Genomic DNA, 18,041 nt, shown 5'->3' on the forward strand with positions numbered 1-18,041 from the left:
CAGTCCACAGGGAATTCCACCTTGAGGGAAGGGTGACACCATATTGGCTCAGCTACTTCTGTTACACAACCAAGGTACTCGGAGAACAGTACAGGAACCCCATATATAGGGTACATAATGAGGCGACATTTCCATTTCAGATCTCCGAACGTAATCACATTCAAAACTCTTCTCCCCACTCCAAAAGCCACATTTTTGGTTACTTCCTGCTATTAATCCCATTGAGGAATACTATAGTGAGCCTCTCCCCTGTCTGCTCCCAGGTACCAATAGATAACATTCAAAAATACAGTAAACAGAGATAAGATAGACTAAAGGTTCAGTGTCCCTTTAAGCTTAGGCCTTGGCAGCCTTCCCAGGACTCTTTACCTAGTGGTGAGTATATTATAAACTGTGCTTACCCAGAGTATGCCCCACATAGATAAAGATGTTGACTTATTCTAGAAGTGTTTTTTGTATATGTTATCAGGAGGTAGTGCCCATTTTGCTTAGCTTATCAATGTAAAACAACATCTATAGACCAAAGAGTCTGGTTCTCAGTTAATAGACGTATCACCCATTCAAGAAACCCAAAAGGTAGCAAGAATAGAGAATGGCTACCAAAAATCTCACTTTGTAGGAGTCAACGCATCCATACATGACAGAGATAGCCCATTGGTTTCAATGAGAACTATGTAATACCTCATTTCCCCAGCAGTGGCGCTGCAGGGAAATTGAACACTTGCTACCAAATTGCTCTATTGAATATAGCTGATTACTGGGTGAACCAGTAGAGGGACACAATCAGTTTATGACTGGGGACCCATGTAGCAAAAAATGGATTGCCCAGAGAAGAAGACTCCTTTTCAAGAGTATCTAAGGGTTCACTCAAATGAGTATTTCTTTGCTGCATATTATGCAAGTATTTCTAAAAGCCCATTGATTTAAAATTGAGCTATTCAGACCTGCCTGAAAAAAAACATAGCATGTCCTATTTTGGTGCTTAATACACCCGTTCTAGGCTACGGGTGTTTAAAATATGCATGTTGAATGCGTATTTGCTGCGTACTGTGCAATAAATGCATAAAAATACATGCTAATCATGCGGCAGACATACGTCTGTCTGAGTTAGCCCAAACACTGATTGGTATAAGGCAACAAATAATTAATATATTTACTAGGCTAAATTAACATATTAACTAACCAGTAACCAATGTGTGGATTACACTGTCTTAAAGGTAAAGAATAGGCAATTTTTGATATAGAACGTCATTGAACAGTGCCACACAGTGGACAACTCATGACATCATCATAAGACTTCAAATTGTATCAGGACATTTTCATCTGCCAACTGTCTCATGCCTGCAATCTACTTATATATGTGGTTTGGCCACATATGGATTCCACTTAAACTAATCCAATTTCTGATCAACTGGTTGGACTGATCTGATCTGTGAAAATCACACTCGGCCAACTGGAATTGAGATCAATTAATTTCACACCAGGTAGATATGTCCTTTAAAAATCTGTATTATTGGATTCTTGTATGGTCAACCTGATTTTCTTCCACCAAGCTTGATTCTGTGTAACAATGCAAGCTGTGTCCACATTAACTACCCACATACAATAGAATGGACACACAAGACAAGGTCCTCAAGGATCATAATGAACAAACGTATACCATGAGGGCCCTTTCACACAAGCGCAATATTTCCACATTCTGCAGCTAAGAACGCAGCTAAATCTGCTGCTGTGGATTTCCACTCCCATTACCCACAAGTTTACAAATGATTTTGGTGTGGAATTTTTAACATTTTTAGCTGTGAAACGCTGAAATATAACGACTATGTGAAAGGGCCGCAAGACGATTATGGTTAGTAAGACTAATCCGGGTGCAGTCAAGGTAAAATTCTGAACAAAATTACCAAATATTTTACCACCCATTAAATTTACATAAATTTACAGCATAACCAAAAAAAAAACATTCTAAGGGGAAATGTACACCCTACCAGTTTGTTACATTTTGACCTGTTATCTAAAGACAGTGAAGTTGCTTGCATAGATTGTTGAATGTTCCTAAAAAATTCTAGCATTGTTTAAATCTAGATCTATATACCGGGTCATAAAAAAAAATACTACATATGAAATCTTCTAATTACTTTTATGATAAATACAAAATAAAAAAAAAATGTGTTCTACAGAGGCACTGATATGTGAAAGATTCTAAAAAAAAGTATTTTAAATATTAATAAAAATATTAAAACTACGAAATGGTTTAAATATCCAAAATAAAACAATACAGAAAAAGGATCCCGAGGCAAAAAATATGTGTAGTGGTATACTGGGGTATTCTCAGACCTGCAATAACCATTACATAGACCAAAAATACATACATACATGCACATGCTCCATTCCCACGTTAAATCACTAATCTCACATCCTTACATGATGACACCAGAACAACAGCGAACATGGACACGATGACAGCCCAAACCAAGGGCTCAAATAATACAGAACTGATGAGTGAATTGAAAATATTGTATACATTACATGGTGTTGTCCTGTTTCCAAGATCACTCTTATTTATGTGCCATTTGTCTATTAGTGCCCACTTGTCAGGGAATACAGAACAATTACTGCATTGTTACTGTGCAATATTTCACCAGGCTGCCTCCATAAGCCAGGCCTGCGCACCTCTCCCTCCATCCAGGCTGTCTTACTATGGGACTGGTCCAAAATGCACTTCTGGGACATATCCAGCTGTTTCCAATACTCATTTTTATAATCTTACCACTTACATCATTGTAAGAGCAATGGGAAAATATACCCTAGATACACGGGGAGTCTGACCTTTGAATTTTTAATGAGAAAACACAAATACACATACAATCAATAATTATGCAAATATAATAAAAATAAATATTTTAAAAATGTATTAAAAATGTAGCTTTGCATTTACAAAAGATTGGATAACGACATTATTCCCCAAAATATTGGGGGAATGAAGTAAGATTTTGCAACTTTTTCTTTTTTTTATTGATAAAACACCTTGGAGAGTAATTCTAGCTTTACAAACAATATTTACGTTTTTGTTTTTTTCTTTAATTTCCTAAAAAAATAAAGCTTTTTTTAAATTGCTTTATTACTGGAAAATACGATTTCTTTCATTTTTTACTTCTTACTTGTCCTTTCTGCACCCAGTAGTAGACTAAACACATCATCTAATCTATTACATGTAGTGTGATTTTGGTAATGCTAATTTTCATGTGAGACTAGTCAAAGCTGAAAAAAAAGAAAGAAAACCTAATAGCTAACCATATGCCAAAAAGATGATATTGCAAAAAATAAAATTGTGTTTTTACATGAGACGGTTCGATTTTTAAAACTAAATCTTATTGTAATATTACAAGGTATATTAATGACAGCTCTCTGATAATAAAAAGAAACAATTTAGGTTACAGCTAAGGGTTAAGATTTAAAGTATATTACCACAAAACAAATTATTGGGGGGGGGGGAGGGGATTCTGCTTGTGCTAAGACACCCCTTTTGTATTTTTTATTTGCTATGAAAATGAAACTCAAATAAGGCCTCATTAACTGATATCCCCACTATGCTAAAGCCAAAGATGAAATTAACTGACCAGCTAAGATAACACCCCACAAAACAAAAGCTTCATATTAACTCACTGTGTGCTGCAGCTGTGAACAAACATCAACATTCTCTATAGGGTATCATACATATATTGGTCGCCATACCCCTGCAGTGCAATCACTCCATGTCAGTGAAAGCTATTTTTCTTACTTTTCAGACATAGGGGATAATACAAGGCTATGGATTAATGGAATCAGCTAAGACAAAGCTTTATACACAGCTGGATGGAGGAATCAGTGCAGCAATTATGATCCTGGGCAGATTTGCCATATTAGTTTTGCAAAGGATATTTTTATATATTATGCATATTACCAATCATTCATATACATGCAGCAAGTGCTGACTATACAACATATTAGGTAGGACAAGGACTTGTACAAGGTATGCGGACACTAGACAATAGAAGACCATGCAATGACAAGAGCTGTACTGTAATTATTCATTGTTATCAGGATCGGACGAAGAAGGCATCATACTATTCTATAGGAAAAGTCATCTAAAAAGATACAGGTACATAGGTCCAGCACACCAGCTCTATGGAGACCTGGCACCAGCAGGAAAAATCTATGAGAAGAACATTCAGTCCACACCTTTCTATATAAACCAAGATATATTATGGCCTGGCCTGTAAGTTACATTAATAATACTGATTATTACCTGCTATATCACAGGGTCCACCTAGATCAACGACAAAAAGGAGGGGGTTGTCTTTGTAATTGTGCAAGTTGATCTAAAGTGACACTTCCCTGTCAGTGAGAATGTAATCTCTGTAGGATCCTCAAACTGCATTGTATTAATATTTAATAGTGCACAGTGGAAATAAAGAGAGTGTGTGTCTCCCATAGACACGGATTGTCAATGCAAAATAACACATAGATACTGTTTGAAGATACATAGTCAGCCTGCACCAGCACAGAGAAGTAAGAAAGGATGTGGACTGATATAATAATAACAGTAATAATAATTGTATGTGTTTGTGTGTAATATTTTACACACACACACATATATATATATATATATATATATATATATATATATATATATATATATATATAATATATTTAGTATGTCTATATCGAACTACTATATGCATATAGGTTAATGTGTGTGGCTGTTATAGTATTATGTATTTGTGTGTACATAACAATTCTGTGTGTGTGTGCTATAAATTGTATATATAATAATATGTGTGGTTATAGTATTATGGTGTATGTTTGTGCCATGATATGATATAGTATGTGTGTGTGCCATATGTATAAATGGTATGCTATGTGTGTGGTTATTATATTATGTCATGTGTTCATTATATGTGCCAATGTGACTGTTCCTAATAAATGCATACCATACAGTATATATTTAGGCATCATAATACAATCACACACTACTATAAATATAGACACCATAATGCAACACACATTTACTAAATTTACAGATATATCTAGCTGCATTGCAAACTCTCGTAAGGACCCTCTCCTATTGTTTGAATTGTCGATTAGTTTGTCACTCTGTAATGACTGATTAATGATTATGTAAGTGCTGTGAAATACGTTGCCACTATATATAGATTATTAATACACATAATATAAATACACTACAATATATACTGACATCATTATACACACACACAAACGAGTAACATACTCCGCATAATATAATACACTGCTATAATATTTATGCAGAATATATATATATATATATATATATATATATATATATATTATAAACATATCAGTGTATTTTTTTATGATGTGTGCATTATTTGCATTCCTATATGATATGTTTAGTAATAAATATTTTACTCACACACATAATATAGTAGACATGCATAGTTTCAGCATATATACATTTATATTACACTCACATTAATATACTACACTACTATATTTATATATGTATTATTTTATAGTACACACAGTTATACATACATCATATGTAATAACCATGCACTGTCATGCTATTCATACATACACACACATATATACACAGTACACAATACACACTGTGCTACAACATATATTCATATACACACAATACAGCCGCACACTGTCAACTGTATACAACAAATGCATACCATACAGCACTAACAGAAAACACAATATATGCAAAACTTGGGGGAAAAAATAGTTTCACCCTTTTGTTTTACAAAAGGATTTTCCTCCACCCCTCCTTGGTCTGAAATCTTAATCTATTGTGTTCTTGCTGTTTTCCTTAAAATCCCCTGCTTTGCAATTACTGAGTATTGAAAGATCAGCTCCCCACCCCCACCCCTTTCCTTCCTTGCAAGCATATCATGGCTGGGGCTCTCCCAGCAGTCAACGGTTTCCAGTGAAAAAAACAAAAATCTGTCTACTGAAGATTGTATAAAAGGTGTAATTCAATAATAATGTGAACACACACACACATACACGCATTATGCTAGATAGATAGATAGATAGATAGATAGATAGATAGATAGATAGATAGATAGATAGATAGATAGATAGATAGATAGATAGATAGATAGCAATGCAAGCGATAGAGTGAAAGGCTCATACAAATAGGTTAGATCCATAGAGAGTACCTAAATTTGCAGTGACACCAAAAAGTAGACATTCCTGCTTGGTTTCAGATGTGGATTGAGATGGTGCCAAATTCCCTTCATTTGTAGATTAATTCTTGACTGATGAAGACACTAGTCCCTTGTAACATCGGTGCCTTTGGATTTTATTCTAGTCTACAGGTCCAAGAGCAGATGGAAAATAGTATCAAAACTTGTTTTTTTCTCCCCATAAATTACACAGGAATAAATCTTCAGTGTGAAAATCGAAATGGAGGGTTCTTTTTCAGGCCAAGGTAGATTGAGACAATGATATCGTCCACTACCGGTTTACTGAGCAGAAAAATGGCATAGGTGGGCAGAAGCTGTGTCCTTCTTAAGAATATCCAAAATCCAGAAGAAATCCAAAATCCAGGTTCTTGGGGAGTTCCAGCCCTTCACCACAACGATCTTGCCTTCCCCTTTGCAGGACTTTATCAATAACAAATCACTGATCCACCTAAATCCATTCTTTGTGAGGAGTTGGTTGTCAGGAGACTAAAAAAAAAATAAAAAATCAGTCCTGAAAAATATTCTCAGCGCTCTTAGTCCATGGGTGCCCCAAGAATCCAAGAGAGAATATGTATTATGGAAAACAATCCTTGTGCCAAAGGCAGAAGAAAATGCTGCAAAGTATTTTAAATATGTTTAATGAATAGAGGCTAATTAACAAACATGCCTGAATAATTATATACATACAAAATAAAAATAACGTTATTGTGGATTTTTTTTTCTAAAAATGTTTTCATTCTTTTCTTTTTGAATATTTTTGTCCTCTACGTTTATTTTTTAATTTTCCCTGCATTGTCTAGCGTTAATAAATGTTACAATAGGAATAGCATTAGAAGATTTAAACACAATTGGGGAGGTGGGGGGTAAGGTTACCTTGTTGAAGAGGCAAGGGGAGGGGGTCTAAACACAAACAGAACCCCATTTACATTAATCTAACCCTTCCCTACAGATAAATACATTTTAAAAGCAGGAAGAATGTAGAAGTTGCCGGATGGTTCATTGAATTCTAGAGGAATATTTAGGAGTAAATAAATAAATAACATAAATTTTAAAAAAACACGCCCCCATGCTGCCTTTTCACCCAGACTCAAATATTGTTGTGGCCGTGCCATGCATCTAGCTCAGTTGTGTTTATTCTCACAGATACATATAATGGACACCGGGAGAAAAAAAAATCATTTTTTATGTAATAGATTAAATTTTAAAAAAAGATATCAAGTAATCAACGGGTTAATGATTGGCTAAACAAAAAAAACCTCAACGTTCTAAAATGAAAGGTTGCTAGAACAAAACATCACGTTTTGTATATGGGGATGGGGCGCTGAACACGGGTATATATGCATATATGGAGGTATATAGGGGCTATATATGAATAATTTCAACGTTAGGGCGCAACACTGCGCCAATACTGCTTCCTATTATACCTTAGTATCTATCTGTAGAGCAGTTAGCGTCATTCTATGTACAACGATAGATATGAAATTGTGGCGTTTTTGTTTTTTTTATTCGTTTTATTCTTGTTATATGATGATCTGGGACTATCTGTAGAATCCAGGACCGGCTGAAAATGTTTTCCATGCAGCAATTCTGTATTTATGACGACGTTTCCATATAATGTACATTTCAGTGTATTATATATTCTTTACACACTGATACATTTTACAAGGACCCTTGTATGGTAATGTACAATGTTGCTGATTTCCATGTGAAGCATAATTTCTAGTATGATTATACAATTATCTTGCACTGATGTGTAATTATAGATATTATTGGACTCTTTATTTCATCTATATCTAGTTGCAGTTTTGTTTGTAAATAAGAAGATATTCCCTATGGACGCCAATATTTACAGGAATAGATGCAGCCTCATACCTTCTTGTCTTCTAGTACTTCCATCGCATGTTATTATTGATCTATTAAGAGAAATCTATGGATGATTGGATCGATTAGAAATAATTGGTTCAGATATCTTTAGTCGTCTTTATAGAAAGAGATATTTTTACACAAGATATTTTTAGTCATGGGGAGAAAAAAAGTTTCTTGTCGTGTTGTACGATGCAATCTTGGCCGATCTGTAGCGCGGATAATCGATAAAGCTCCTTTTTTCAGGGATCTCATTTTTGGGGATTGATAATAAATATGTGTCTTTTGGTAACACAGATGAGAAAAGTGCGCTAGTATTTGGGATCTGCTGGCATTGTAGGATAAAAGGTGATGGCAGTGATCTGTCACCGGGGATGCTGGAAGGAAGCGCAGGGTACTTACTGTGAGTGCAGTGGGTGCAGGGGCTGGCGGCTGGGCGCAGTGCTCTCCCCGGGCTCTGCATGCAGTGACTGGACTGGGTGCTTCCGGCCTGAGCCTCTCTGCAGCCCCCCCCCCCCCCCTCCCCTCGCTGGAGCAGCCCCCCTCTCTCGCATACTAATGAGCTGCTGCCAGTCTCATTGGCCGCTGGAGAAGGAACTCGTGCAGTTCTCTTGGCGTAAACAGGCGGCGCTATTGGATAATGCAGGGAATAGGAACTGCCAATCAAATGCTTGGGGAGGGAGCTGCCAATCAAGGGTGGACCAGAGGGAGGGGAGGTAAGGGGGATCTGAGTTGCCAATCATAGGTCTGGAGGGGGCAGGTCAGACTTGCAGCACAAAGGCGCCTAATTCAAGTATGGGGGAGTGTGCAGAGGATGGGGGGAAGGGAGCAGAGGGGAAAGGGTCAGGGGAAAGGGTTATATGGGGGTGAGGGAAGGAGGGGGAAGGATCAAAAGACTAGAGGTGGAGGAAAAGCAGGAAACTTTAATAAGTGTTACTCAAATGGATGAGTGTCACTCAACAGGAGCCAGTCTCCCTGCGAACAGCAACGGCCACTAGAGGGTTAACCACTGTGCAGGCTACTCAAAAAAATCCCTAGCTGGGAGATCAGAGGGGTCAGCAATGGTCGACGGCAGGGGTTGATGTATAATCGTTCACTGTGGTAATCAATGGGTTAAGAATAACGCACTAGCTGTAGAACCACAACTCCCAGGAGTAAGGGGAAGTTGTGGAACTACAACTACCAGAGAAGTCATATGGGTCAGTTGAGGAATTCCAATTCCCAGAAGACAAGCGGTAGGTAGTTGTAGAACTACAACTCGCATCGTATATGTTAGGAAACTGCAACAAGTCGGTGACCCCAACTCCTAGTTAATGGATATGGAGACCTAGGAGAGAATGGAGGAGGCTGTTGAACTACAAGTCTCAGGAGTCATGGAGATACAAATACCAGAATCTCATTGGTGGGAACTATTACTCCAACGATATCAGTCAACGTCATAGAGCTGTAGAAGGACTACAATTCTCAGGAATAATACACCAAAAAGTAAAACCAGTGAGGTAGGACCTGCTGGGACTTGTAGTCCTAAAGCGTCCTTGATAAAAGGCAGCCATATATCTGTCTCTGGGTAGATTCAGGGCTGTGAGTCTGGGGGATTATTAGCAGGCGAGGGGGAATTATTAAGATTGTGTTACCCTTCTCCAGTAACAGACTGAGGTGTTTATAGATATGTCAGTGTGGATTAGGGAGTCAGAGCTGCAGATGATATCAGAGCCACGACCCCTATACAATATGGGGGACAGGACTTTATATAAGGGGGATAAATAATGAGGGAGGGACAGGAGATCTCCATTTATTTCTATCCAAAGTGGGGGGGGGGGGGGGGGGGGGGCAAAACAAATTGTCGGCAACAACTGTTTTGGAACTACAATTTCAAGAATGCCAGTCATTACTTGCTGGGAGTTGTAGTTCCATCACAGGCTCCTGAGAGCTGTAGTCTCATAGATACAGGCTATTGGCTTACAAAAAAGGACTCCATTTTACTCTTCTACGAAAGGGAATTTACTAATTTTTGGTGGCACTATTTTTGATTGTCATCAGATGCAATAATTACATATAAAGAAGGAGTTCCTAGAACAAAAAAAAACGTGTTTCCAAAAAGTTTCCAGTAATTGAAGGGTTACTGCCCAGCCTGCATTATCCTCCCTTCTTTTATCCAGCCCCCTTCCCCCGCCCTTTGTAGTCGACTATGATTGGCTGGCTCCGTGCCAGCCAGCTGTCAATCATAGATTGTAAACAAGGCTCTGATTGGCTGCTGGCCAGTCCGCACTGGGTTGCCTGAAAAAAGCAATTACTGGGCCTGGCAGTTTCCAGGCTCCCCCAGCAGTTCGATGAAAGGAGATAAGCTGGAGCCGGTTTTAAGGCGCCTCTCCATAGGCAGAGCCCCATGGCCCCAGAGCCAAGAAGAGAGCAAAGTGTGAGGGCTTCAAAGGGAAACGATGCATTTACTATTAGAGAAGACTAAAAATAATGCAGGGCAGCACATGGGGGGTTTGTGTGTATCTCTTATGCATAGAAAGCATGGGGAGAGCACTTTACAATGGAGGATATGGGTAGGGGGGTAGAGTAAGGGGGAATGTACCCTCCTCCCCAAATTAAATGTGCACTGGACTACTATGTTATGTACAGAAGCCAAATCAAGGACTATGCGGCTGCTTTCCCCTTTTCTGCTTCCAGAGAAGAGATCTTAAGGATCACACAGGAGTCTCCCATTCAGGTATGGGGTATATGGAAACCATGGGGAGGTGAGGGGTTGGGGGTAGCTATAAGGACACATGGGAGAAAATACTAAGGGCTTCATTATTTTTATGCAATTACTCCTCCTAACTAGAGAATATGTCATAGACCTTATGTAAGGAGAAAAGAGGTGCAAGGGGTTAATCTTTCCTAACAGCAGAGATAGAAAGGGAGGAGGGCTATATACAAGCCTTGTAGACTGTGTGAATAAATGATGACTTTTGTAATGATGTAATAAGTGAAAATATGGTGCTGTGAAAAAGTACCCCCCCCCCCCATTTCTTCTGTTTTTGCATATTTGCCACACTTAAATGTTTCATTTCATTAAAATATTTTTAATAGACAAAGGTAACCAAGATAATCACAAAATGCTGTTCTTAAATAATTTTATTTATTAAAGCAAAAATGCTGTTTAGCCTTACCTGACCCTATGTGAGAAAGTAATTGCCCCCTTAGCTAAAAAAATCACCCAGTTAACCAAATTCAATTGACAATAGAGTTCAGTTTGACTAGCCAAACCCAGGCATGAGTATTGCCAGACCGGTTTAAACTAAACATCACTTAAATAGAACCTGTCTGGCAATGTGAAATAGTCTCGAAAGTCTCAAAAAGCAGCACATCATGCCACGTTCTGAAGAGATTCAAATATAGATGCGAAACAGCCTTTGAAATCTGTCAGTCTTGAGGGTGTTACAAAGCCATTGCAAGGGCTCTGGGACTCCAGTGCACCACGGTGAGAGCTATTCCACAAATGGAGAAACTTGGAACACTGGTGAATTCTCCCAAGGGTAGCCGGCCTACCAAAATTTCACCAAGAGTGCATCGAGTCATGCAGAAGGTCACAAAAGAGCCAAGACAAACGTCTAAAGAACTACAGGCCTCACTTGCTTCGGTTAAAGTTAGTGTACATGGTTCCACAAAAGAAAAGACACTGGGTGAAAATGGCATCCATGGGAGAGCTGCAAAGCACAAACAGCTGACAAAAAAAAAAAAGAAACACAAAGGCTTGTCTCTCACTTGCCAAATAACATCTAGATGACCCCCAAGACTTTTGGAATAATATTCTGAGGACTGATGAATCAAAGGTGAAACATTTTGGAAGACATGGGTTCTGTTATCTGGCGTAAACCTAACGCTGCATTTAACAATAAGAGCATCACACCAACAGTCAAACGTGGTGGTGGTAGTGTGATTGACTGGGGATGCTTTGCTTTTTAAGGACCTGGACTACTTGTCATAATTGATGGGACCATGAATTCTGTTCTCCTTAAGAAAATTCTGAGGGAAAATGTAAATTTGTGACCTAAAGCTCAAGCACAATTTGATTATGAAGCAGGAAAATGATCTGAAGCACATAAGCAAGTCCATCTTTAAATGGCTCAAAAGAAACAAAATAAAGGTTTTGGGGTGGCTGAGTCTAAGTCCTGACTTAAATCCCATGCATATGCTGTGGCAAGACCTTAAAAGGACAGTTCATGATCGGAAAGCCCTTCAATTTATCCGAATTAAAACAATTCTGTAAAGAGTGGCCCGAATTCCTCAACAGCGATGTAAAAGATTCATCACAAGTTATCGTAAATGTTTGATTGTAATTGTTACCACCAAGGGTGGCACAACCAGTTATTAGGTTTAGGGGGCAATTACTTTTTCATATGGGTGATACAAGTTTTGAATAAATCCTTATTTTCAATAAATAGAATGATCATTTAAAAGCTGCATTTTGTGTTTACTCATGTTCCCTTTATCCCATATTAAAATTAGCTGTATAATCGGAAACATTTAAATGTGACAGATTTATAAAAATAGAAGCAAGCGAGGGGTAAATATTTTCTCACAGCACTATATAGTGTTACATTGAATTTTGGCACTCAAGCATGCGGCATAACCAGAGAATATGCCGTAGACCTTATGTAAGGAGAACAAAGGTGCAAGGGGTTAATTTTCCCCAACAGGGGGAGATAGAAAGGGAGGAGGGCTATATACAAGCCTTGTACACTGTGTGAATAAATGATGACTTTTGTAATGATGTAGTAAGTCTAAATATACTCTGATACATTGTGCAATTTGAATAAAGGATATTTTTAAAGTCTTGCTTTATTTCTTGTGTAACCTTGATGTGGAGGTACTTACATTTTCTGGTCTTCAGATAACATCTTGGAACAAAGGACTGGAAAGTGGTGATGGGAATGTTCGGTCTTATACAGCAACAATATACAAGTTATGATTACACAAAGTCATCAGGATACGATGTATCAATCCAATGTAATGAATAAACAAGCAATATTTGTGTGTAACGTAGAAATTCTACACATCTAGTAGCAAATGTATTATACCACCAATTCTATTTCAACACATTAAGGAAATGCCATTGATAAGGTTCCAAATGAGTTACAGGTGTGTCCTATACAGTTATTAATAAGCAGAATATAGCTTTATACTATGTATTGTTTTTATTTTTTTCTGTTACTGTCTTAAACCCTGCATGATCTATGTAAGTGTTCATTCCTACCCAATAAAATGGAACATAATATTGCAAATGAATAATATAAATGTGGCATCATCCAGACTTTGAAGTTAGCACATTAAAGTGTGTGTTTAATATATATGCATTTTTTTTCTTCTCCTGTACATATTATTTATTTTTATGCCAGTAATTTATTAGTTTTATGTTTTTAATTCATTTCTGTTATATTATTTAATTTGTGAATTTTATTTAATAATCTTATCTAATTCTTATGCTACATGTTAGAATATTATAAAGTAGATATTCTATCATAATTATATGAATATTAATAATTATAAAAAATATACTCAATAAAACTAACAAAAGTAAACATAGTTATAGTTTGCCTTATACATCAAGCAAAACGTTTTCTTTTTTAAAGCATATTATATGAGCTATTTTTATTAAATTATTGTAAGTACTTTTTATTAAAAATATCTGAAAAATAATCTATACATTGGTGGGATTAAAGGAAAAGTTGTTTTTATTGTTTCCCTCTTGATTACATTGGAAAACGTACAAAATTTACTGCATAGTTATATATTGAGCTGACCTAGATACTAAATTTGAGAATTCCCCATGTAGCGACTGATCCTGGGTAGTTTATAGATGACTATAGTCCCTTATAGCGTCCTGATTTTGTATCCTCTCCCCACCTCCCACCGCTTGCTGCAGTGTGCCCTGGCTGAGGAGAAGCGCCGCTCTGGAGGTATTGACAGCTCGACTTGGACTTGATTTTATTCTGTAGTGTTTTAACTAAACGTCGTAAATCTCAGAGTCCATCTTCTCAACGGGTTAATATGATTTATTTACAAATTCCGCTGACATTTGAAGGAATTAAGGCCAAGGCAGTTACAGTTGAACAACTTTGGTAGAGTTGGGGATTATTGAAGAGAGGAACCTAATCCCCTGCATGCATCTTCTGTATAGTCAGAGGGGTGTGTGGGGTACTGAGTGCACATATAGAGGAGAACATATGCTTATAGTCGGGTGTGTGTGGAGGGGGGGGGGGGGGACTCAATGCACATATAGAGAGAAACGTATATAAAAGCTCTACATGCGCATATTATCGTGGGTTGCTACATACATATTTAGAAGAGAGAGGTGCATATTATATCTATAATATACATTGTCTTCTGCATTTATCCTCTGTATAATATTGGATGGAACTAAATGTTCATATTGTGGAGAATATATACATATATTATCAAATGCATGTATCCTCTGTGTAGTCAGGGACTATGGAATATTCAATGCAAATATAGAAGAGAGGGTATGCATACTATGTGCATGTCACATGTTATCCTCTGCATGGGTACTCTGTGTAGTCGGGGGATGTAGGGTACGCAAAACAAATATTTGAGGTATGTATAGGTTCTTTTTTGTAACATAAATGTATGCATTGTCTGTATAGTTAGTGGGAAGAATAGAATACCCAATGCACACATTGAGAAGAGCAAATACATACTATATACTTATCACATATCTTCTATATAGGGGTCGGGGAGTGTAGGATACACATACGGAAGAGAATGTATACATAATACATGTTTCCTGCATAGATCCTCTGTTGGAGAATGAGGGGGTAGAGTACTCCATGTACATATAAAGAAAAATGCATAAATACTATATTGATTACATATATAATCCCTTGCATGCATCCTATGTATAGTTAGTGGTGGAAAATGGTAGCGCGTGCACATACAGTGGGTTACATACATGTCCTGTCTGAACATGTGATGCACTGCATAGTTAGTGGTGGAGAAATGGTAATGAGCACACGTACAATGGGATACATACATGTCCGGTTTGAACATATAATACACTCTGTATAGACAGAGGAGAATATGGAAAAGAAGGCGTTTAACAAAAAATGTAAGTATAAAATATTAATTGCACGCACTACATAGTAGGGGTGTAGAAAACTCAAAGCTTCATTGAGGATAATGTATACATACATATAGTGTGCCGTATCCTCTGCAACAGTCTCAGAGGATGGTGAAGGGTACGAAATACAAATGCACATATAGAGGGGCGCCTATAATATACCACAATCTATATAGGCTATGGTAATATAAAACAACATTTATGCCATCTGTATGCGTGCTCCTATATGTCTGCTGATCAGTTGCCTTTAGTGCCCTACATTTTCCCCTGATTATATAGAGGAGGCATGCAATAGTTAATTAGCTATATGTACGTACTCCTCTGTATAAGATCCTACTTAGCCGCCTGAATACATTACATGTATCTATATAGTATATACAGTTCCTCCTACATATATAGCCTGCATTCCCCACGTGCATTTATAATACATCTATAGAATATAAGTTCCCTAAAATAATTCTATAACAGGGTATTTGTGAGATAGATAGATAGATAGATAGATAGATACCTATGACTAATCAGATAATAAAAGTACAGATCAGCCTTATCCACTTTGCTTACATACCCTTTTGTGCCCCATTATTACACCTTTATTATTATTGCATGGAAGGATTACTGGAAGATTCATGTCAGATGACTTGACTTCTATTGATTCCGACCATTTTCATCATAAAGTGCATTTTCCATGAAGCTGTCAATGGTGTTACCCCACTTCCATATACTGGCCACTGGAGATTATAACTTCTACACAGCTGGAATTTGGTTGGGAAGATAGGATGAGACAATAAAGAATAATTCCTCTGGCAGTTCAGCTGGCATGTAAGAACAGCCCTGCCTCAAGGGTATCCTGGCATTAACCCTTCAAGAAGGGGGAGTAGAGAAGTGTATTGTGAACGTAACAGCTATAATTGCACCCATGCAGGATAATATAATAGACTCCAGGGACACAGCTGCTCACAAAGCTGCTGCAAGGAGGCCCTGCTCCATGAGTAACTGACCGGTACCATGCCCATAGTCCTGCTGGAAGAAAGTTTCTCTAGCCCTATGCATCAATGGCTTCTTTGTTAACTATTTACCCTTGAGATGGATGAGAGTTTGGGGAGTTCTGCTGCAAAAACATCCGCCTGTTTGTGCATCGGTAATGACATATATCATATTTTCCATATTGCATGGAGGGAGCCTCCCTTCCAAGCCGTTGTGCCCCTGAGTCCAAGCTGCTTCCTGTCTGACAGTGCACTTCTCTGTGCAGATAGGGTGTTGCGCTGGACACAAGGCTATCAGCCTGACATCCTGCCCATTGTGCTGACTACACTGTATATAATGTACAGGAATCCACCACTGGCTTGTAATACTTCCCTTCTACTAAAAAAATGCAGCTGTAGGTAAATATTTATCCTCCTCAGCTGAGCAGGCCAGCCCCCCATCCCTTCATGTGGAGACATTCCACCCTTATATTAACCCTTGTCTTTAATGGCAAGACATAATCATGTATGCTACATATGAGCAGTAAAGCACATGACAGTATAGCATCCGAACATCTATCCATAATTGTACTATTGCAATTACGTATCAATCATTAATATCTATTTCCACATCTGAATTCTATATTAGATAGCAGAGACTGTCCGATAGATAATGCAATCACGTTGACATTAAGTATTGTTTGCATTGAAATGTATTTCTTCGGTGGAAATTTCTATATGAATTTGTGTAAAACCTGAAAAGCAAAATATGTAAGGCAGCCAAGCTGGGGATCCCACCCCACAATCCTATGATCCTATGTTAGTATGCAAATATATGTGTAATATCTGCCTACAGTATCTATTTGTCAAAGAAAGATTGAAATTAGATTTATAGCATAGACACTATACTGTCATATGTTGTTAGATAAGATCTGTCTTACTTTCTGCCTCAATCACTTATAGCGCTCTTTCCTCAACTGCATTTAATCTTCCATGTTAACAAATGATAGATAGATAGATAGATAGATAGATAGATAGATAGATAGATAGATAGATAGATATCTGCCTACCATTATAACCTCCCAAAATGCAGGGCCCGGTTCCACATCTGCATTTCATCGTCTGGGTTTATTTTATTACGGTGCATTTTGAGAGCGGCATCTAAACATTGTTTTTAGGATGCATTGTTTAGCCCATATATTAAATAAATGGACACGAAAATAATATGTAGCTAGATAATTGTGGGCAGTTAGATGACTTGCCAGTTAGTGGATGCGATTAGAAAACCAGACAGCTAGCACAAAAAAGCACATTATCTATTTAACCACTGTATTCTCAAAAGAGGAGGAGGGATGGGGTGCAAAAAGTTGAGATAAATGGTATATATATATATATATATATATATATATATATATATATATATATATAAAACCCACATTTAAATAATGATGGATGGATGGGTAGATAGGTAGATAAATAGGTGCGATTACATTACAATCGGCAAGCCAAACATAAGATTTTATAATATATGTATTTCTTGGATGATTTATCTCTTTGTGCACTTTTCAGGGTTACTCTTCGAATGGTGGTGTAAAACCTCAAGGGAAAAGGAGTTCATGCAAATATGTGTATGAACAAATCTATCTATCTATCTATCTATCTATCTATCTATCTATCTATCTATCTATCTATCTATCTATCTATCTAATCTAATCTATGTATGTGTAGGGTTAGGCATAATGTACTCCTGCACACTACCAAGCTCGTAAAACCACAAAGCTGAATGAGGTGATTTAGCCAATTTGGGGGTCTCTTCATACTCCTGGGGTATTAGTAAGTTATCACGCGCAAAGGGAGGTAGAATACAAATAC

General features: G+C 37.5%; 1 protein-coding gene across 5 annotated transcripts in view; it reads right to left on the minus strand.

Annotated features, from left to right (window-relative positions):
- The window catches only part of BAHCC1 (BAH domain and coiled-coil containing 1), a 155,267-nt gene that overhangs the window by 130,178 nt on the left and 7,048 nt on the right, over window positions 1-18,041 (minus strand). For 2 of the 5 annotated variants that reach the window (XM_066586714.1, XM_066586710.1), the window contains exons 1-2: window positions 8,484-8,591; window positions 6,192-6,832 (exon numbers count right to left, since the gene is read on the minus strand). The exons of 1 other annotated variant lie outside the window; for it this stretch is intronic. The gene's annotated coding sequence lies outside the window, so the exon portion shown is untranslated. Of the gene's footprint in view, window positions 1-6,191; window positions 6,833-8,483; window positions 8,592-18,041 lie in introns of those variants that run through there. 2 more of the 5 variants (XM_066586711.1, XM_066586713.1) reach the window with 2 other exon arrangements.

Source organism: Eleutherodactylus coqui, chromosome 13, assembly GCF_035609145.1.
Source record: "Eleutherodactylus coqui strain aEleCoq1 chromosome 13, aEleCoq1.hap1, whole genome shotgun sequence".
NCBI classification, from domain to species: Eukaryota; Metazoa; Chordata; class Amphibia; order Anura; family Eleutherodactylidae; genus Eleutherodactylus; species Eleutherodactylus coqui.